Below are 7,333 nucleotides of genomic sequence, written 5' to 3' on the forward strand. Positions count from 1 at the left end.
ATGGCAGGCAATAAAGTTCAATCTTCTTCCTCTTTGTTCTCGAACCATTCGCAGTCGGGGCGATCGAAGCCCCCACAGCCGACGGTTGAAGCCCGCGTCAGGGTGATCGAAATTCCCGCGTCGGAGCGGTTGAAACTCTCTCCGCAGCGTGGAGCTCCCGAATTGGCCTCTTCTTACTAGAGACCGCGGGCTGCACGATGTTAAAGTCCACAGGACCCGCGGTTGGAGCTTCGATCCCCGGCAAAGGGATCGCAAACTCCGCGATGTTAAAGTCCCGCCGACTCCCGCGGCTTGGAGCGCCCGTTGGTCTCCAGGAAAGGTCGCGCCACTCCATGATGTTAGGCCGCAGTGGGAACAGAGATACGATTCGGAAAAAAAAAACCGCATCTCCGTTGAGGTAAGAGATTGAAAAAATGTTTCCCCCCAACCCCCCATGTAAAATAAACCAAGGATCACTAAAACATACTTTTAACACATAAAATAACAAAAAAGGACACACAGACTGTTGGCGAGGCAGCCACCGCTGGTGGAGCCACCCGGACGCGGGTATTAGAGGGTACGGAGTAGATACGAAATTAGAGAAAGTGACAGAAAATGGAGAATTCAATAATCATGGTGTTGGGTTGTATAGTACCAAGGAAGAATATGAGGTGCTGTTCCTCTAGTCAGAATTTGGCCCTGCACTGGCAGTTGAAGAGGCTGATGACAGACAGGTCGACATAGGAATGGGAGTGGAATTAAAATGGCTAGCAACCAGAACATCCAGATGACCACAGTGGACAGAGCGCAGCTGCTTAGCAAAGCTAGCTTCTCCAATCTCTCCCCAGGACAAATAATCTCCAATCCAGGCAACAAACTGGCGTACCTCCTTTACACTCTATCCAGCACCACATCCTTCCTATAGTGTGGCAACATAATACTTCAAACGTAGTCCAACCATTGTTCTGTAAAAGTACCTGGTATTGTCTGGGTGGCAGAGTGGAGCAGCGGTAGAGTTGCTGACTTATAGCGACAGAGACACTGACTATGGGTGCTGGCTGTCCGGAATTTGTACATTCTACCTGTGGGGGTTTTCTCCGGGTGCTCTGGTTTCTTTCCACACTCCAAAGCCATAGAGCTTTGTAGATTAATTGGCTTCTGTAAATTGAAAATCATCCCTAGTGTGTAGGATAGTGCTAGTGTACGGGGTGATTACTGGTCGACGCGGTCTCAATGGGCCGAAAGGCCTGTTTCTATGCTGCATCTCTAAAGTCCAAAGTAAAGTCCAAATCTCATGTTCTTTCACCTTGCACTACAATCCTTTCATCCCTTGTCCCCTCTTATGCATGGACCTGTCAACAGCCACTGTTTTAATGTATGTTCAATAATCTGAATTTTTAGAAAATTATTAAGATATTTGAATACAATGCTATTTATTCAATGTGAATAGAAAATATTTGTAAAATATAATAAAGTATTATTCACAATCTTGTTTGTTTTGGTTCCATTTATTCACAGTTCATGTTTATCCAGATGTCATACCACAGATTCTCTCCACTTAGTGAATGCCCAATTTATGTGCAGCCTGAGCATATGAATGAGCATTTGGGAGAACGCGAGTTGGATTTGCCCTCCGCTGTAGAGCTACTGACATTTTCTTTTTTTTAATTTTTAATTTTTTAAAGCATATGTACAAATAATAATAAACGACAAACTGGTTATAGAGTTCTTACATAGCTTAGGTTTTTAAATTTTTAAAGAAAAAATAAAGATGAAAAGAGGTTGGAAAAAAAGACTATAAACTAATAGAGAGAGAGCAAAGAAAAAAGAATTACTAACATAAAGATTATGGGGATAGATCCGGGAGTTAATGAGTATAGTTGTACATCCAACCCTAAACTCAAGTTTTAACTTTAGTTTTAAATTTTAGTTTTGTGACAAACCCATTTACTTTTTGAAAAATTCAATAAATGGAGACCATATTTTAAAAAATAGATCTGGTTTGTCAATTAAGGCAAACCTTATTTTTTCCAAATGCAAGGTCTTGGTCATTTCCGTAATCCACATTTTAATTGTGGGGATTACTGGTTTTTTCCAAAATTTAAGTATTAATTTTTTCGCAGTTATTAAACTGTAGTCAAGAAAGCGTCTCTGACTTAGCGTAAAGTTTGTAATGTGTTCTGATAATCCTAAAATTATTAATTTGGCAAGAGGTGGGGGTGTTGCATTGCTTGTCAGGGAGGATATCACAGCAGTGCTTTGGCAGGACAGACTAGAAGGCTCGATTAAGGAGGCTGTTTGGGTGGAACTCAGAAATGAGAAAGGTTTAGCAACTCTTATAGGGGTGTATTATAGACCGCCAAATAGGGAACGAGAATTGGAAGAGCAAATATGTAAGGAGATAGCAGATATTAGTAGTAAGCACAGAGTGGTGATTGTGGGTGATTTCAATTTTCCGTATATAGACTGGGAATCACATTCTGTTAAAGGGCTGGATGGTTTGGAGTTTGTAAAATGTGTGCAGGATAGTTTTTGCAGCAATACGTAGAGGTGCCTACCAGAGAAGGGGCAGTGTTGGACCTCCTGTTAGGAAATGAGATGGGTCAGGTGACGGAGGTATGTGTTGAGGAGCACTTTGGGTCTAGTGATCATAATGCCATTAGTTTCAATATCATTATGGAGAAGGTCAAATCTGGACCAAGGGTTGAGATTTTGGATTGGAGAAAGGCTAATTTTGAGGAGATGAGAAAGGATTTAAAAGGAGTGAAATGGAAATTGTTGTTTTATGAAAAGGATATAATAGAGAAATGGAGGATATTTAAAGGTGAAATTTTGATAGTACAGAGTCTTTATGTCCCTGTTCGGTGGAAAGGAAAGAATAATAATTTGAAAGAGCCGTGGTTTTCCAGGGAAATTGGACACTTGGTTCGGAAAAAGAGGGAGATATACAATAAATATAAGTGGCAGGGAGTAAATGAGGTTCGTGAGGAATATAAAGAATGTAAAAGGAATCTTAAAAAGGAAATTAGAAAAGCGAAAAAAAGATATGAGGCTGCTTTGGCAAGTAATGTAAAAGTAAACCCCAAGGGGTTCTACAGATATGTCAATAGCAAAAGGATAGTGAGGGATAAAATTGGTCCATTAGAGAGTCAGAGTGGACAGCTATGTGCTGAGCCGGAAGAAATGGGGGAGATATTAAACAATTTCTTTTCTTCGGTATTTACCAAGGAGAAGGATATTGAATTATGTGAGGTAAGCGAAACAAGTAGAGTAGTGATGGAAATTAGGAGGATTAAAGAAGAGGAGGTACGGACACTTTTGAAGAATATAAAAGTGGATAAGTCTCCAGGTCCTGATAGGATATTCCCTAGGACATTGAGGGAAGTTAGTGCAGAAATAGCAGGGGCTATGACGGAAATATTTCAAACGTCATTAGAAACAGGGATGGTGCCGGAAGATTGGCGCATTGCGCATGTTGTGCCTTTGTTTAAAAAAGGTTCTAAAAGTAAACCTAGCAATTATAGACCTATTAGTTTGACGTCTGTGGTGGGAAAATTAATGGAAAAGATACTTAGGGACAATATATATAATTATTTGGATAATCAAGGCCTGATTAGAAACAGTCAACATGGATTTGTGCCTGGAAGGTCATGTTTGACTAATCTTCTTGAATTTTTTGAAGAGGTTACCAGGGAAATTGATAAGGGCAAGGCTGTGGATGTTGTCTATATGGACTTCAGTAAGGCATTTGACAAGGTTCCACATGGAAGGTTGATTAAGAAGGTTAAATCGTTGGGTATTAATAGTGAGGATGCAAGATGGATTCAACAATGGCTGAATGGGAGATACCAGAGGGTAACGGTTGACAATTGTATGTCAGGTTGGAGGCCAGTGTCTAGTGGAGTGCCCCAAGGATCTGTGTTGGGTCCACTGTTGTTTGTCATTTACATTATTGATCTGGATGATGGTGTGGCAAATTGGATTAGTAAATATGCAGATGATACTAAGATAGGTGGAGTAGTTGATAGTGAGGTAGATTTTCAAAGTCTACAGAGAGACTTGGGCCTTTTGGAAGGGTGGGCTGAAAGATGGCAGATGGAGTTTAATGCTGATAAGTGTGAGGTGCTGCATTTTGGTAGGACAAATCAAAATAGGACGTACAGGGTAAATGGTAGGGAATTGAGGAATGCAGTGGAACAGAGGGATCTGGGAATAACTGTGCATTGTTCCCTGAAGGTGGAATCTCATGTGGATAGGGTGGTGAAGAAGGCGTTTGGTATGCTTGCCTTTATAAATCAGAGCATCGAGTATAGAAGTTGGGATGTAATGTTGAAATTGTACAGGGCATTGGTGAGGCCGAATCTGGAGTATGGTGTGCAGTTCTGGTCGCCAAATTATAGGAAGGATGTCGACAAAATGGAGAGGGTACAGAGGAGATTTACTAGAATGTTGCCTGGGTTTCAGCACTTAGGCTACAGAGAGAGGTTGAACAGGTTGGGTCTTTATTCTTTGGAGCGTAGAAGGTTGAGGGGGGACTTGATAGAGGTTTTTAAAATTTTGAGAGGGACGGACAGAGTTGACGTGGGTAGGCTTTTCCCTTTGAGAGTGGGGAAGATTCCAACAAGGGGACATAGCTTCAGAATTGAGGGACAAAGGTTTAGGGGTAACATGAGGGGGAACTTCTTTACTCAGAGGGTTGTGGCTGTATGGAATGGGCTTCCGGTGGAAGTGGTGGAGGCTGGCTCGATTTTATTATTTAAGAGTAAATTGGATAGGTATATGGATAGGAGGGGATTGGAGGGTTATGGTCTGAGTGCAGGTAGATGAGACTAGGTCAGGGAGAATGGTCGGCGTGGACTGGTAGGGCCGGACAGGCCTGTTTCCATGCTGTAGTTGTTATATGTTAAATCCAGTTGGTCATCGATAACTTTAGAAATGATTTTTAAAATATCAATCCAAAAATTTTGCATGTTTGTACAAGTCACAAAAGTGTGAGTTAAATTGGCTTCTTGAAATTGACATTTATCACAAATAGGAGAGATACTTGGGAAGATCCTGTTTAATTTTGTCTTCGAATAATGTAATCTGTGTAATATTTTAAATTGTATTAATGAGTGTCTAGTGTTTAACGAGCATTGATGTATGTGTTGTAAACTTTCGTCCCATATGTCTTGCGTTATGGGTGAGCCAATTCGTCCTCCCATGCTCGTCTATATGATTCTGATGACGGAATGTCGGTATCTAAAAGAGTGTTATAAATATAAGATATTAATTTATTTGTATTGTAGTGACGGTTCAAGCATTCATCAAGAATTCCTGGGCCTCTAAATCTATATTCTTGTGTATGTGATTTTACATAATCTCTGATTTGTAAATATCTAAAAAAATTATTAGCATGTAATCCATACTTCTGTTGTAATTCCTGAAAAGAGAGAAAAGTTCCCTTATGATAGACGTCTCCCACCATTTTAATTCCATAACTTTTCCATTGAATGAATCCTTCACCTGAAACAGACGGTTTGAAAGAAGGGTTATTTGCAATGGGTAGGAAGAGAGATAAATTACTCAATTTTAAAGTGAGTTTTAATTGTTTCCAAATACGGATAACACTATGTATAATCGGATTTCCTCCATATGTTTTTTTATTCAAAGTTATTGGGGCGAATAAGATCGCACCAATGTCAAATGGTAAGCAATCCTCCTTCTCCAACTTTAACCAATCTGGTTGCCGATCAATGTCGTTCAGCCAGAAGGTTATATTTTTAATATTAACCGCCCAGTAATAAAATAGGAAGTTTGGTAAAGCGAATCCTCCATTAGTTTTAGACTTGCATAAATGTCTTTTATTTATTCTATGGGTCTTATAATCCCAAATAAAATTAGTAATAATTGAATCCATTTTTTTGAAAAAAAATTTTGGAAGGTGTATTGGAATTGCTTGAAATAAGTATAGTAGCTGTGGGAGGAAGATCATCTTTATAGCATTAATTCGACCAACTACTGAAATGGGGTGTGTTTTCCAAAATTGGATATTTCTATGTAATTTAGTAACTAAAGAAGGGAAATTTGATTTAAATAAAGAAGTATATTTCCTAGTCACGTAGATTCCAAGGTATTTGAACTTTTCATAGGCAATTTTAAAAGGGAATTGTTGAAGTATAGCCGGATTTTGTTCCGTAATTGGCATGATTTCGCTTTTGAACCAATTAATTCTATATCCGGAGAATGAGCCAAATTAAGTTATGAGATTTAGTAAATTCGGAATGCTAATTTCAGGGTTTGTGATGTATAATAGTACATCATCCGCATATAAGGAAATTTTGTTAATTGTATGTTTAGTGTTATAGCCGTGAATGTCTGGGTGTGATCTGATACTCTCGGCGAGTGGTTCTATAACGAGGGCAAATAGAAGCGGAGATAGTGGACATCCTTGTCTACAACCTCTGGATAAGTTAAATTTTGGTGACAACATTTGGTTTGTCAATATTCTAGCTGTTGGAGTTTTATATAAAAGTTTCACCCATGAGCAAAAGTTTTCACCGAGTTGGAATTTTGAGCTAGACATTTTCTGCCTAGTGGGAACTCTGTTTATGGCCCCATTTAAACATTGCAAACTGGTTACGAACAGATCACAGGAACCTTACAGTGACCTGGGAAGGTCATGTATTCCCAGATCCGCTCCTTTTGTACTTTCGCATCTTGGAGAACTTTTCTTTTGGGACACAAGACACTGCAGATGCTGGAACCTGTAACAAATAAAAGGAGAGCAGCTGGAGCAACTCAGGTCAGGCAAAAATACGACCTTGCAGAGGCCAGCTCTTCGACACCCCATCATCTCCCCTTGGACTATGACCCCACCAATAAACATCTGGCCACAGACTCCCATACCATAACTTGCTCTCTTCCGTAACAATTTCTCTTTTGATTCCTACCACTTCCTACAAATATGTGTAGCCAAACACACTTGTATATCGAATTTATTTGAGTTTTCATTGAAAAGCAGCACGGACAGATCCTGGAGCTACACCTTGTATTTCGTTGACTGCAGCTCAGTCTTCAACACCGTGATACCAAATAAGCTCATCCCTAAATTTCTGGACCATGACTTTAGGGTCTCCATCTGTAACTGGCTTCTGGACTTCTTGATTGACAGTCAGAACTGGTCATAACATTTCCTCCACCATGCCCCTCGGCATTGTGTGCTCAGTCCATTGCTCCACTGTCTGCAAACCCAGGACTGTGTGGCAAAGTACAATGCCAAACCATTTGAGGAAACTCTCCATTGAGTTTCTCTGGAGAAAAGAAATAGGTGACGTGATGTGTCTCGAACCGTCTGGACCCAAAACCGTCTGAC

This window comes from Rhinoraja longicauda, chromosome 13 (genome assembly GCF_053455715.1).
Source record: "Rhinoraja longicauda isolate Sanriku21f chromosome 13, sRhiLon1.1, whole genome shotgun sequence".
NCBI classification, from domain to species: Eukaryota; Metazoa; Chordata; class Chondrichthyes; order Rajiformes; family Arhynchobatidae; genus Rhinoraja; species Rhinoraja longicauda.